Source organism: Narcine bancroftii, chromosome 13 (genome assembly GCF_036971445.1).
Source record: "Narcine bancroftii isolate sNarBan1 chromosome 13, sNarBan1.hap1, whole genome shotgun sequence".
In the NCBI taxonomy this organism is placed as follows: Eukaryota; Metazoa; Chordata; class Chondrichthyes; order Torpediniformes; family Narcinidae; genus Narcine; species Narcine bancroftii.
The window spans coordinates 12,332,555-12,348,063 of record NC_091481.1 but is presented as its reverse complement, the minus strand read 5'-3'; the positions used below and the strand labels follow the sequence as shown (position 1 = coordinate 12,348,063).

The 15,509-nt window shown below is 41.0% G+C and overlaps 1 long non-coding RNA gene across 1 annotated transcript; it reads right to left on the bottom strand.

Moving 5' to 3' along the window:
• Positions 1–2,575: 2,575 nt before the first annotated feature.
• LOC138748504 (uncharacterized) lies at positions 2,576–8,540 on the bottom strand. The gene is made up of 2 exons (XR_011348084.1): positions 8,346–8,540; positions 2,576–2,834 (listed from the first exon to the last, which is right to left on the bottom strand). It is a non-coding gene; the product is annotated as an uncharacterized lncRNA (long non-coding RNA).
• Positions 8,541–15,509: the final 6,969 nt, after the last annotated feature.

The window sequence follows — 15,509 nt, the reverse complement described above, 5'->3', positions numbered from 1 at the left end:
TGTGGTTTAATGAGGGTGGATAAGTTACCAAGGGTATTGGATGTAATTTTGGTGGAGGGGGGGGGGGGTGGGGAGAAATAGGATGATCTTAGATTTTCCTTTGGTTAACTGCAGAAAGCTTTGAGCCATCCACCACTTTATGTCCTCCAGACAGTTGATGAGGCTGGTTATCTTTGCTTGGTCATTGGGCTTCAGTGGTAGATAGAGCTGAATATCATCTGTGGAGTAGTGGAAGGAGATACCATTGTGATAGTACAGATCTATCACCAATGTATATAGTTACAGTATTTAGACTGTGCTTACAGCGATTGGCTGAGAGCTTAGCCACGCCTACTGTCTGGGCCTTAAAGGGTTGTGTCCCTAGCCAGATCGGATCATCCGGACTGGTCGGCCACCTGTGAAGAGCTCCTGTCTTTTGCTAATAAAAGCCTTGGTTTGGATCAACAAGTCTTTGATTTTTTCGACGAGCTCTACAACCATGTTTTTGGATGATATGGCTGAGGGGAAGCAAGTACAAGGAGAAGAGAATGGGGCCCAGAAAAAACCCTTGTGTGATCCCTCAGGAAAGAGTAGCAGAGGAGGACAAAAATTTCCCCATGTTGACTGAGAAAGTCCTGTCACTAAGATAAGATTTAAACCAGTTCAGGGTCAAGCCATCGACACCTACCCTCTTCTGGAGACAGTCTATTAAAATAGCATGATCCACAGTATCAAACACTGCGCTAAGGTCCAGGAGAATTAAAATGGTGAAGCTCCCTGATTCAGTGGCAAGGAGCAGGTCATTCCATTTACTCTTAGTAAGTCTGACTCTGTGCTATGGTCGGCCTTAGGATTAGGATGAGATGAGAGCACAATGAGGCCCATCAACATCTGGAGATTGTGCCAAAGTTGTACCGACCAGCCAAGAAACATCTGGAAGAGTTATTCATGCAATATTAGTGCCAAGCTGTTAAGAACTAGCAAGCCCTTAATTAGCTCTAACATAAGAACAGCAATGGAAAAGTCACCAGACAACAGTAAATTGAAAAAAAGTCTTTTAATTAAACTATTCCTCAGATAACATCTCTCAATAACTCTAAACATAACACTAAATTAACTCCCACTATGAGCAAATGTAAAGTGTGTGTGTGTGCGTGTGTGTGCGTGTGTGTGCGTGTGTGTGCGTGTGTGTGTGTGTGTGTGCGTGTGTGTGCGTGTGTGTGCGTGTGTGTGCGTGTGTGTGCGTGTGTGTGTGTGGTTTCAAAGATCAGACCATTACAAGGGCTTGCTTCTGGAAATGTCAATTTTAAAGTCCTCTTTCAAATCTCTTGTCGAACGTCAGGATCTTTTCTTTCAATTATGTCCCAGAAGTTTTTATAGAGTAAGTATGGAGCATCAACTTTCTTACAAACTCAGATGTCTTTCGATGAGTCAGCTTTTAGAGAGAATTCCCCTTGTTGGTGTATTCACACATTTTTTCTTAGCTTTTTAGGGTTATGGAACTGATATTCTGGCTGCTTCCACCCTGCCCTTCACAAAGGTCAGGTTTTATTCAGGTCGGTTCAAATATCACTGCTTTTCACCCTCCCTTTTCACAAGGGACAGGTTTTAATCAGTTCTGTGTGCTCTTCCTCACAATGTCCTCCAGTCTTCTTTATCCTGACTCTCTTCCCATGTGACCTGACATTACACGGCTTCAGTGGGTTTTGCAAAACCTCTCTTGTTCCAACATTTGATTGGCAAAGTCTGGCACCTGTCACTCAAATTAATCTAGGGTTTGCAGCCCTGCCAACACAAGGCTGAATGTATCCAATACTGTTCCCTTAAAGCACACATTGTCCTGACATCCATTGTGATCCATTCTAATTCCATTGTCAGCTTGCCTACTCCTCGGTGTTTCCAAAAAGGATCAGAAGTAGGCCATTCAGCCTATCGAATCTGCTCTTGTTCTCTTGGAGTCATAATATTGTGATGCTATAACCAAGCCCACTACATAACCTAAGATATATAATTCTATGTAACATTGAAATATTATCAACACATCCATTACACAGGCAAAAAACATATGCAATGTATCCATCGCTCTTCAATATTCAGTCTTTACGATCACCAGAACCTACAGTCAGTATTCTGGAGTCAACATTTTCCATACATTTAACTGGTCTAGGTACCATAGCTGGAAGAGAAATGGAAGAGTGGCCCATCTCATGACTCACTGAAACCCAATGATATCCACAAGCCATTAGTCAGAAGGTTGACAGAATTCTCTCCATTTGGTTGGATGAACAGTGCTCCAACAATACTGGGGAAATTCAATATTACTTTGGATAAATATTTTTACTTGATTGCACCTACAAAGATTTAGGGATCTGAGAATTGTATTCAGTTCACTCGCAGGAATAGTAAGTCTATTCATCCCATACAACTTGTCCAATATTAAATGTGATACTGGCTACCATTGTCTAGGATTCATATCCCCATAATGCCTCGTGCCAATGGAAGTCTTATCAGCCTCAAACTAAAATCATCAGTGAGCTAATATCAATTATGTTCTCTTCACCTTTTTGCCAAGAATTATTTCTGAAAAATATATGAATTTCCAATAGATGGACAGCAGTGAATTTTATTGCAAGGATTTATCTTGTCAACATTAAGAAAGTTTACTTGGCTCCTCTGATGTATTTAGGCATTTACTGCTGAGCCACATGGATCAGATTGGTTGCACTCCTGAACAGAGTACCAGGGGAATGCATCTGCTTGGTGACCTTGCTGAATTAAAACAGGGGTCAGTCTGCCAACCTTCTGACTTGAATTCCACTTGTTCTCATCCCAGGTCCACATCCATATTGGTCCATCTGTTGAAATATCCAACACTCGGTGAGTGGCACACACACCAGAGAAAGGTAAAGTTGGTTGGGAGTAAAAAGTAGTAAAGAAAGGAAAATCCGCCAAGATACCCATTTCGGTGGTTCACCACTTTACCCGCTAGGAGGTGATTGTGTTGTCATTAGTGAGGCTAGACTGCAACAGTTCCCCCTGGTTGAAGAGCTGAACTTGGCTTAATCTCCAAGTTCATACAATTAGATATAGTCAGGAAATGCTTGTTGAATTATACTACACTTTTAATTGTACCTAATTGACTTGTTATGTGCACAGTTTTACAGCAAGAGGTTGGCTTTTTCACAAAAGGCATTGTGTGGCAAAGGATTATATTTGGGAAAACCAGAATTGTTAGCACCTTTATTTTAGTGCAATTACCACAAAAACTAATTGCTGACAACCACTCATGAGGGTTAGGATTTGATATGAGTGTTTGGACCAAGTATATTTGGTAGGCAATGAGTGTTAGAAAATGTGTTAAGTGCTAGCATATAGGTTTGAGGAATGAAGTTTGAACATTGGGGTAGAGTTTTGATTTGTGCTGGGATATGGTGTTGGGTGCTGGAATGATGGTACTGGCATAGGGATTATACATACTGGTACATTTGTTTACACTCCTGAGACAGGTGGTTGCCTTCTGGGTTAATTGTGCAGCCTTATAATTATTGGGGTGTAGGTGCTGGGTTGTGGAAGATAGGTGTTGCATATTGGTGCCATGACATGAGTGTTGGGATATGTATTTGGCTATGGATGTTGGGCTGGGATAAGATACGCTGTATAAGTCATGGAAGGAGCATTTCACCTCTGACTGTCCACTAGGATCTGCTGTTCTGTCTGTGCAAGAGTCTGCATTTTCCATTTAGACATCATCATCCACCTCACAACCCTCAAAACCAAGTAATCAGTTGCAGAAGGATTACCTAGCAAGTGAGTTTGAGATCCTGGGCATGAGTGACCCTCCGTATTTTTATGGTGACAGATGCTTGATACCAAGAATAGGAGTTCAGATTCTCTTTGCACTATTGGAATTGACTGTGTCATGATTAGCCTGCTGCATGTTGATGAATGGGTTTGGGTGATTGGGGTGGGGGTGAATTGAACATGGCTATATGCTTTTGCTGCTGAGATTCTACATGTTGTATGCTGGAAAATAAGCATTGGTGCAGTAGTAGGGATGCTGGAGAATCTATGCTGTGTTCCTGGATATGAATGGTGCTTGAATGTGTGGGCTGGATTATTGGTGCTAAATGTAAGTGTTGCACCCTGGATATGGGTGTTGGATGTGGGATATGGCAATTTAGTGTGGGGCTATTGGATTTTGATCACTGCATTGTTGACATTGAGTATTAGGGCATGCTTTTTGGGCATTGGAGTGTAGGAACTGGGTACTGAAACTGGACCAAAAAACAAACTGCTGGAGGAACTCAGTGGGTCAGGGAGCATCTATGGAGGAAAATAAACAGTTGAAGCAGGGTTTTGACTCAAAATGTTGACTGCTCATTTTTCTCCATGGATGCCAGACCCCCTGAATTCCTTCAGCAGTTTCTTTTTTTTTTGCTCTAAAGTTCAGCATCTGAAATCTTGTGTCCACTTTACTGCTGAATCATGGATGTTGATTGGGTGTTGGATGTTGGGGTATAATTGATTGGAGTTGGATGTTATGGTATGTGTGATGCCAGTGTATGGATGTTGAAGTATTAGTGTTGGATGCCAAGACATGTTTGTTTGTTCAGTGGTAGGGGTGGGATTTGGTTGCTGCATGCCAGGGTATTGTTGAATGCTGAGGTATGGATGCTGGTGCATTGGTGCTAGATGTTGGGTGCTAATTTGTGGGTAATGATGTTGATTGGTGCTAGGGTACCAAATGACCCTCACCATGAACATTCTGGGGGCCACTATTGACTAGAATCATTACCTTGCCTGCCATATAAATCTTTTCTTCTTAGGCAGTCCATCTGAGAATCAAGGATGACTTGCTTCCGCTCTGGTATGTCGGTTTCTGAGGTGGTTGGATGTTGGGGGTGGGGGTGGAGAGTAGTTGCTGAGGAATCAGTATTGGGAGCTAGATTATGGCTGTTGATTAATGAGCAATTGACATTTAGTGTTTAATGAGTAAGGGTATTAAGTATGGATGTTGGGTGATGGACATTGGATACTAAAGTATGTGTTGGACTGGACGTTGGATGCTAAGGTATGTTGACAGTATTGATGTTTTGTTGTAGCATGATGGGGAATGTGTAGGTATTGGTGCTGTTGAAAACACTTAGATATGATTGTTGCTACATGATGTCACAGATGATGGAGTATGGGGTGGAAATTGATGACGGGCTACTGGTGTACACTGTGTTAGTGATGCATGCATATTTGAATGCTGTAGTATGGTATGTATTAGGTGCTGGATTGTGATTATGGGTGCTGAGGTATGTTTTGTATTGTATAAACGTTGAGAGCAAGTTTATGTATGCTATATATTAGGGTAACGGAGACATTGAGTGCAGGGTTAGGAATGTAGGTTCATGGATGTGGGTGCTGGCTGTTGGGGGTACTGGGACGTGGATGGTGGGTACTGGGGGCTAAGAGGTGAGGGGAGGGACGTGAATGATAGGGCTGAGACGTGGGGCGCTGGGATAATTCATGGAACTTTCCAGCTGATGTAGTGGACTTGTGGATGATACCACATTTTGCATGAATGACTGCCCTGACCGGTGCAGTGGGAGGTAGGAAAGGATTGGTCACAGAATATAATGGGATCCTAGACCCAGCTCGTTGCCTTTAAGCTAAGCAGCAGAAGCTGCTATTTACAAGGATTCTTGATTGCCAATCTTACTCGATCTAGTAGAAGATAAGCATCAACGGGAATTTGAGCAATCTGTAATGAAAGTTCCGCAAATGTAAGCGACATACATTTCCTTATCCACCTGCCCCTCCCACTTCTGCTATCCCCGTTAAACGTCGGGCGTTTGCCCTCTGGATGTTTTTATAAGGGAGTCTAAACTGTGAGGCCAATAGGACCATGACTCCACCTGAAGCCACACACAATCCTGAGACAGTAACCCGTCCCACTCGCATTCTCCCCAAGCCTCGCGAAGAACCCTGTACTTTATCGAAGAGTTCCGAATCTCCCGGTGACGGCCATCTCCCTCGAAGATGATCTCAACACAGGTTTACGTATGGGTCCTGAAATGCTGCAAGAGCTTCACCTGGAACCGCACAGAGCTATGGAGATCAGCCGCCTACTTTACAACACCAGGGAAGAATAGAATAGCTTTCTTCCAATCTAGGCGCTGCTCGACGGAGGATGTGGCACCTTTGCACGTTCAAGCTTGTGATGGCTAAGTTTCAATGTGCCTTTGACCAGTGCAGGGTGAACGGAGGATAAAGGGCTGGTTGGAGCAGACGAGAATCTGGTCAGGTCGGGCCGAATTGGTGCAGTGGGACCATTGACTGGTGATGTTAGCTAGTATTCCACAGAGCTGTGTACGCTACCACTGAGCTGAGGGGATATGATTGGCGAATTGTGGGTGGGAATGAGCAAAGAGGATGTCCCTTCCACATGGGCGCTTCTTGACAGCCGCTCCGTCCTGATGCCCAACGAGCAACCTGAAGGAAACATAATGAGGTGGGGACGAGTGTCTGACGTCCCTAAATAGATGTGGATTGAATGTGTTGCAATTCATCCTGACCTTGGGGAGACAGTTCGGAAACCGCAGTGTGCTGTAGAAGATGCACTAGCAAAAACCCTGCTCAAAACGACGCAATTGGCACACATCATTAGGCGCAGTCATGGACAGTGGGTAAAGTGAGTGGACACTGCATGTTCTTGAACGAGATGGTTGTGTTTCAGTCAAAGTACAATGCTGGAGAAACCCAGGTTAAAGAGTGTACTTTATATTGCAAAGATACATAACCAACATTTCGAGCTTGTTTCAGTATCATTGAACAACCCCAATTCTGTATCTGGGGTAGGTCATACTGATAGGCTCTCTCCTTCCTTTACTAAAAACCTGTCCTCTGGCTGAAATCACTATATCACACGCCATCCATGTCCCTGTCAGTGAATATTTCCAAACTAATGATTCCAGACAAACCGTGCTTTGCAAGTAGGATCCCAGTAAATCCAGGTTTATGGTGGAGGAGAGGGAGGTGGTTTCAGTCTTGCTTTCTGCCATTCCCTTCGAGGGAACAATTCTGGAGCGTTTTCTCACTGAATGGAAGCTTTCTCTAAAAAGCGCAGTCATGAGATCCTTTTTATACGATGCTAGATCAGTCATTAACATTAATTCAGAGACAGAAAAACAAATAGTCCAGTGGATAGATCTGCCACGATGCAATTAAGTCCGGTTTACGGGAAAATACGATACTTGGACGAAATCCTTCATTTTGGTTCACTAACCTGGCATTGATGATTGTCAATCCTTGTTCTGAACATGTACAAAATACAAACATATCTAAATATCATTTATTTATACCAGTTAGCATTCTTCATCAAAATACATTAACCCCTCGAATGAAAATAATTTCACTCTCATGCTGACAAATCATATAATGACGTATAGATAAAATAATTGACAGTGAATGAGATATAAAGTATCATTAAACCATTTGCTCATTCAGTTCCTAGGCCATACATTGTTTATTTCAAATTTCTTCAACATTTGAGATAAATGTTTCTCTTAAATGTCTGTCAAAACAAGTAGACCAGCGACCAAAAGAAATCCTTGAATGTATACATGGAGTAGGCAAAGACAGTTCGAGGCGAGGTTCTGAAGGGTAAATTTTTAAGGCAACAATGTTTCGCTTTACAAGTGTTAATACTAACAATTTCCTCCCACCCAAATGTTCCTGTTGTGAAATAAATCAGAATGCGTTTGATGCTGGTAAGTATAATCTTGCTGCTAATGTGAGGTGAGACTGACTGACAGGTGAGATGAAACTGTACATTGGATTTTATTGCTTCCTTGCGTGACATCCTGGGCACCAAGACCATGATGAGGGATCATCAATTTTGGCAATAAAGCGCCCCATGGACGGACACACATACAATTTCGTTCAACTAAACACGGCAGATGAAAACAAACTCCAACAACTATCAGGTGCTGAAATGAATTTCGCGGATTGTTAAGCACGCAAATAACAAGAAAGGTTTAGATTTTTCTTAATCCGAACATTAAATAAATCCTGTTCCCCTTTTTCGCCCATTCCACATACCTGCAGAGAAAATCCTTGCTTATTGTGAAGTTGGGAAATTTGCCAATGCAAATTCTTCATGGATGCAAATAATTTGGGAAGACAGTGGCCAGACTTGAGACTAAAATCTAGCTAATTGTTCAAAAGATAAACGATATCCAACACAATTTAAAATAACAGACTAGTTTCCTTGAAAAATAACGTAACAACCGGACATATTCCTTTATAGGAAAAACAGGCTCACTAACCTCCCCCCCCCCCAAAAAAAAACCCCCAGACTGTGAATGTAAAGTACCCACCTCTCGTCCCCTTCCACTTACTGCCCGTATCTCTTGCTGCAACATCCACTCGAACAGAAACTCTCAAATCTCCAGGCTGGAAATTGACCCGCATTGACGTCATTGCGTCATTAGGTTTCCCCTGGAAACGCGCGGGTTTATAAATAGCAACACATTAAATCAGCTCAAAGCAAAGGAGACTATTTGTGTCCCTGCCTTTCTCCAACTATTGGGTTTTTAATAATGGTTACAGGCTGCAGAGATGAACAAGTACTTCAGCCGCCAAGGACAACCAGGCTGGCTATTTATAGAAACTATTATAGGGCAGATATTTTACAAACACTGAACTCTTTTTTTAGTGTATGTTTATGTTGGAGGGAAGGATTTATTATTTTTTCTCTATTGGTTGTTCAAGTGTCCCACAGTAGAAGATAGAAACAGCGCCACTGAGTTAAAAATAGAAGCTGCTTAACGTTCGGTGTCAAAGAGCTTCTGCAGTATGTAGTAAAAATGGAGAGAGAGAGAGAGAGAGGATGAGGGAAAGTATAACAAAAGAAAAGAGAGAGAGAGATAGTCGATGGGGATAACTCAGAGAATGGGATAGATACTGGAAGCCAGTGATTCAGATAAACAGAGGGAGTGTTGCAGCTATTCAGAGTTAGGGTGGGCGATCCAATATATGAAGAAGACATTAGCAATATAAAGAGCAGAGAATGAAATAGATATGCACAATTGTTTAGAATTAGTTATGGATATGGTGAGATGATACAGAAGGAGAAAGGGGGAGACAGGGATGTAGTAGATAGGGAACATACAGACATGCTTGATGCTAAATGTATATGATAGAGCAGAAAACTAGATGGAATGGAGCTGTACAGAGAGTCGGATGCAGCATGTTATATCGGGCATAATTTCAGGCAGCGGATGAATCAAATATGTAAATGCAGTAAATTACAGCTGGCAAAATGGACAAATAAATGCCAAATAAAATTCAATGCTGTGAAATGAAAAGTGATGAAGGTCAAATGTACAGTTATAAAGAGGACATGTGAAAATAGGGGCATGACAAGAATGCTCCAAAGAATTTGAAGATGGGAAAATAAGAAGCCTGTTACAAAACATGGGATCTCTAACAATATTAACGGAGGTCTAGAGTACAAAAGCAAGAGGTTTTTCAAGGCTTCAGAGAAAGAATCACCAGAGGAAGACTCTTAGAATGTGAGCAAAAGAGATGTAAGAGGATTCTAGAATAATACTAGGACTGAGGAAATTGGGTTATGTGTAAACATGGAAGAAACAGAGCATGTTTTCTGTGGACCGGAGGATAAGAGAAGATTGATAGAGGATTGCCAATGGAACGAGGGCAACATCATTTGAGATATGCCAGGAATACTCGTGTAAACACATCCCTAGGAAAAATTTCTTTTTGGATTGGTGAAAAGAGTACTGTGGAGTTTTCCATGACTTGGTATTAAGACCACTGTTTTTCTTACTGTTGAGTTGAACTTGAAGGCATAGGGCATAATTTGCAAATGTGCAATTAACAGAAATCTTAAAGAAGTAGAGAACTACGAGATCATGAGTAAAACATGAAAATCTGCAGACACCGTGGTTGAAGTAAAAATACAAAGCTGGAGAAACTCAGCAGGTCAAGTAACATCCTTTACATAGCAAAGGTAAAAATGGAGATCATGGATAGGATGGTGGAGTGAATGGACAGATGGCATATGAAATATACTTCTGATGCTTAATGTTACATCTTTGCGGGAAAGATAAGAATAGGTGATAAAAACTGAAGGGTACAATTCTGAAAGGAGTTCAGATGTTTTAGTTAATAATTCATTGGATTGACAGGACAGATTTAGGAAGGGGTTAAAATATATGGAATTCTGCGTTTTCAAATAGAGGCATCGAGCACAAGAGCTCTGAGGTTATGATGATCTTTTAGGAAACATTAGTGTAGCCCACACTGAAGCATTGATGCCCTGTTTTAACGGCCATACTTTACAAAAACCTAAGAAGGGCCCAGTTGGGATTTACTGAATCGATTCTATGGACGAGAAATGTTACTATGCGGTAAACATTTTATGTGGTATAATAAGTTAAAATGTCCCAAAGTTCATCTCAGGAACATTTATGAACAAAATTTGAATGAAGACACAGAAGAAGATTCAGACAAATATTCTAATGCATGAACATAGGGGTAGATTTTTACAGGCAGAGAGAAAGAGACATATGGAAAAGGATTTCCAGATCTTAAGGATACATCAGCTCTCGTGGTAGGACTGGATGCACAAGAGTCAGGAATGTAAGGAGTATTAAAATTTGAAGTGATGCACAGAAATTGTTTTTTTAGAATCATTCAAGGATTTCAAATTAATGGTGAGAATTTAAAAATTTTTAGAACCAGCCATCCTCAGACATTGAGATCTAGAGCCTTTCTCCATGCTACATAGATTCAGATTTATTGTCAGAGTACATACATGACATCACATACAACCCTGAGATTCTCATTCCTGCAGGCGAGGCAGAATTAACACTTATTGGCAGTATAAAAAATAAGGACTCAAAGTACACATGTAAACAAAAAAATCTGTAAACAAACTAACTGTGCAATACAGAGAAAAAAATCAATAAAGTGCAAAAGTAAGAGTCCTTAAATAAGTCCCTAATTGAGTTTGTTGTTCAGGAGGTTGAGGAGTAGCAGCTGTTACTGAAGTCTTGTGGCACCTATACCTCTTTTCTGATGGTAACAGCGAGAACAGAGCATATGATGGGTGGTGTGGATCCTTGATGATTGCTGGTGCTCTCTGATGGCAGCTTTCCTTACAGCTGTTCTCCATGGTGGGGAGGGCTTTACCTGTGATGTCCTTGGCTATGTCTATTACCTTTTCCAGGTCTTTTTGCTCAAAGGCATTGATGCCCCCAAACCAGACTGAGATGCAGCCGGTCAGCACACTTTCCACCACACATCTACAGATATTTGCCAGGGTTTCCGATGTCATGCCAATCCTCTGCAAACTCATGAAGAAGTAGAGGCACTGATGTGCTTTCTTCTTGATCCCATTTGTGCGTTGAGTCCAGGAAAGACCCTCCGAGGTAGTGACTCCCAAGAACTTGAATTTGCTCACCCTCTGATCCCCCAATATATCTGTCGAGCACCTCTGGTTTTCCTTTCCTGAAGTCAACAATCAGCTCCTTGGTTTTTGTTGGTGTGCCATTCAGCCAAATTGAACATCAACTCTTCTCTATTTTTTTCTTTTGTTTGAATATAACATACTACTTGGACTATGATTTATGGATGTGTTTTTCACTTTATATATTTGTTTTGATGTTCCGATTGTTGAATAGCCATGTATTACACTGAATAATGGATTTTCATTGTATTTTACATTTGTATTGTTTAAAATAAATAAAAATAACTTTAAAAAAGGGAAGATAGTTTTTTCAGGAAAGTTTCTTAAATCAATATTAGATATTCTAACTAGAGAGAGTGCAATACTTGATCTCCGAATTAGGGAACAAGTCAGGGTGGGAAACAGAAGTGTGTACAAGGGAACACTTTGACATAGTACATAGTACATAGTAATTTCAGGATAATTATAGAAAAGGATAGGTCTGGTCCTTGGGAGGAGTTTCTGAATTGGAGAAAAGCCAATTTTGATGGTATTGGAAAGGATCTGGCAAGTGTGGATTGGGATAAGTTGTTTTCTGGAAATGATGTGCTTGGTAAGTTGGGGACCTTCATAGGTGAAATTGTGAGAATACAAAGTTGGAACGTTCTTTGTCAGAATTAAAGGTAAGATGAACAGGTATACGGAATGTTCGTTTTCAAAGATATTGAGGCCCTGTTAAAATGAAGTCGCAAGTGCAGGCAGCAAGCAACAAATTAGGTACTTGAGTATAAGAAATGCATGAAAACTCAAGAAGAAAATCAGGAGGGCTCAAAGAAGGCATGAGGTGGGCTCTGGCAGAGGGGAAATGGAAAATCCCAGGAGCTTCTATAGACGTGTAATAAAATCCCCGATATCCAGAATTCAAGCAACCAGCAGCCTCAAGCAACCAGCAAAAAGAAGTTGCAGAAAATAAATAGGTAAAAAATACAAAAGTATAAAACTGGCACCTCTAGCAGTCAATTTGTCAAACCTTGTAACACACAATCTCAAGCAACCGGGAAATACACTCATCTGGCATCTACCAATCTCCATAGGTGCAGATACTGGGTGGGGTGTGGCGAGCAAATGGACAAAATTGGTACAAATGAAGTTCAAAGTGATCTTCTATGCATGGAGACAAAAGAGATGGGGGAGAACTTAAATGGATTTTTTTGCATCTGTATATCTCAGGAGATGGAGTCTTTGGAATTGAAACAAAACAGCAGTGAGGTTGTGGACCATACATAGATTACAGAGGAAGAAGTACATGCTGTCATAATGCTGTCTTGAAACAAATAAAGGTGGATAAAGGGAGGCTAGTGCAGAAATTATAAGGGGCCCTAGCAGAGGTATTTAAAACATCTTTGGCCACAGGTGAGATGCTGAAGGATTGGAGGAAAGTTAATGTTGTTCCATTATTTTGGAAAGGTTCTAAAAAATAATCCAGGTAATTATAGGTCATTGAGTATGACATCAGTAGCAGGTAAATTATTGAAAAGTATCCTGAGACTGGACATATATGTACTTGGTAGAACAGGAACTGATTAAACACTGTCAACATAGCTTTGTGCAAGGTAAGTCATGTCCAATGAATCTTATATTTTTCAAGGAGTTTACCAGAAAAGTTCATGAAGAAAATGCCCCATTGTGTAATTGGATCCTAGATTTTCTCAACCTCCACACTACAATTAGTGAGGATTGGTAATAACATCTCCTCCACAATCTCCATCAGTACTGGAGCACCACAGGGCTGCATCCAGTCCCCTGCTCTACTCACTGTATACTTAAGACTGTGTGACTCAGTACAAGAATAACACCATCTACAAATTTGCTGACAATACCATCGTAGATTGTAAATAAAAAGGGCAATGAGTCAGCATAGAGGAGGGGGATTAAAAAATTGGCTGAATGGTGTACTAACAACCTTGCACTCACTGTTATCAAAATCAAGGAGCTGATTGTGGATTTTAGGAGGGGGAAACCAAAGATGTACAATCCAGTGATCATTGAGGAATCGGAGTGGAAAGGGTGAGAAAATTTAAATTCCTGGAAGTCACTATCTTAGAGGACTTTCCTGGACCCAGCATATGAATGTCCTCATGAAGAAAGCAAATAAGCATCTCTACTTTCTCAGGAGTTTATGGAGATTTGGTTCAACATTGAAAACCTTGGCAAACTTTTGCAGATGTGTGGTGGAAAGTGTGCTGGCTGGCTGTATCAAGGTTTGGTCCTAAACAACAAACTCAATCAGAGACTCATTTATGGACTCCTATTTTGCACATTTTTTTTTCTTTTTTTTCTGGCGGCCGGCGCGCGCCCCCGATGAATGACCGGGAGGAGAGGCAGGTGTGCGAATAAACGCTCGGGCCATAATAAACGAACTGCTGCGGCGAAAGGCCAAGGGCAGGGGGAGGGGTGGGGGAGAGAGAGAGAGAGGAAGGAAAGCGCGTGGTGTCCAAGCACCCATCGCAAATTATTTGTTATTGAATATTTATTTTCTGTATTGCACAGTCAGTTTGTTTACATTTATTTCTTTGTTTACATTTCTCTCTTTTGTATATCTCTTGAGTACAGTTTATTGCACTACCAATAATTAGAAATTCTGCCTGGCCTGCAGGAAAAAGAACCTCAGGGTTGTATGAGATGTCACGTATATACTCTGACAATAAATCTGAACTTTGAAAGGTAGTAGATGTTGTCTACATGAACTTTGTTAAGGCCTTTGACAACATGGGAGGTTGAAAGTTCCGTATCCAGGATGTGATGGATTTAAAAAAATTAACCAGTAAAAGTGAAGCAGTTAAATCTGAAAGCAGGGTCTTGAATTTAAACCATGAAGAAGGAATTGACTATGATGCATTGGGAAGATTCAGTAAAACGTGTGAAATGGATAGGCAAAGGTTAATGTTTAAGGAAGGAATGAAGGAACTACAACAGGTCTGCAGTTTACAGCAGTCGATAATCACAGTATCTGAAGACTTTCATGTTGAACTACAACAGCTTTCTTTCTGGCATAAAACTACAATAGATAAAGTAACAAAACTTGCCAATAAATTTAGTTAAGGATAGTATTACATCCAAAGAAGAGGTATAGAAAACCGTTAGACATTATAGCAAACCAGAGGATGGTAACCATTTCAAATTCAGAAAAAGAAAAATGAATTGATTAGGAAAGTAAAAACAGAATGAAAATAAACATAAAAAGCATAAAAATGAACAGTAAAACACCTACAAATATGTAAAAGGAAAAATTAAAAACACAAAATGCTGGAGAAGTTCAGCAGGCCCAACAGTGTCCTTTATGTAGCAAAGGTAAAAATACATAACTAATGTTATGGACTCCTATTTGAACCTTTCATCAAATTATGAGAAAATACTGGCACGCGCCTGAACAAAGGAGTTGGGGGGGTGGGGAGGAAGAAAAGATCAGTGAAGTCGTGTTTGTTCTCTGTGGACAGCAAAAGAAAAGATTTACACTGGAGAACAAGGAAATCGGAAAATAATTAAACAATCACTTTGGTTCAGTCTTCACAGTAGAGGAGATGTACATTTCCAGAAAAGTTAGTGAACCAGAATTTAATGAAGGCAAGGAACTGATGTAAATCACTATCAGTAATAAAATAGTATTGAAGAACTCAGGGCCTGTTAAATTGCAGCCCAAAGGAGGTAACTTGGAAACAGGGGATCTTTTGGTTATCATTTTCCAGAGTTGTATAGATAATAGCCCCAGCTCCCTCAACAGCCCCTAAGGCTAGAGCTGGATGAGGTCCTCACCCTGGATGAGACATATAAGGCAATCGAACAACTGAAAAGTGGCAAAGCAGCAGGTATGGATGGAATCCCCCCAGAGGTCTGGAAGGCTGGCGGCAAAACTCTGCATGCCAAACTGCATGAGTTTTTCAAGCTTTGTTGGGACCAAGGATCTTCGTGATGCCACCATCATCACCCTGTACAAAAACAAAGGCGAGAAATCAGACTGCTCAAACTACAGGGGAATCACGCTGCTCTCCATTGCAGGCAAAATCTTCGC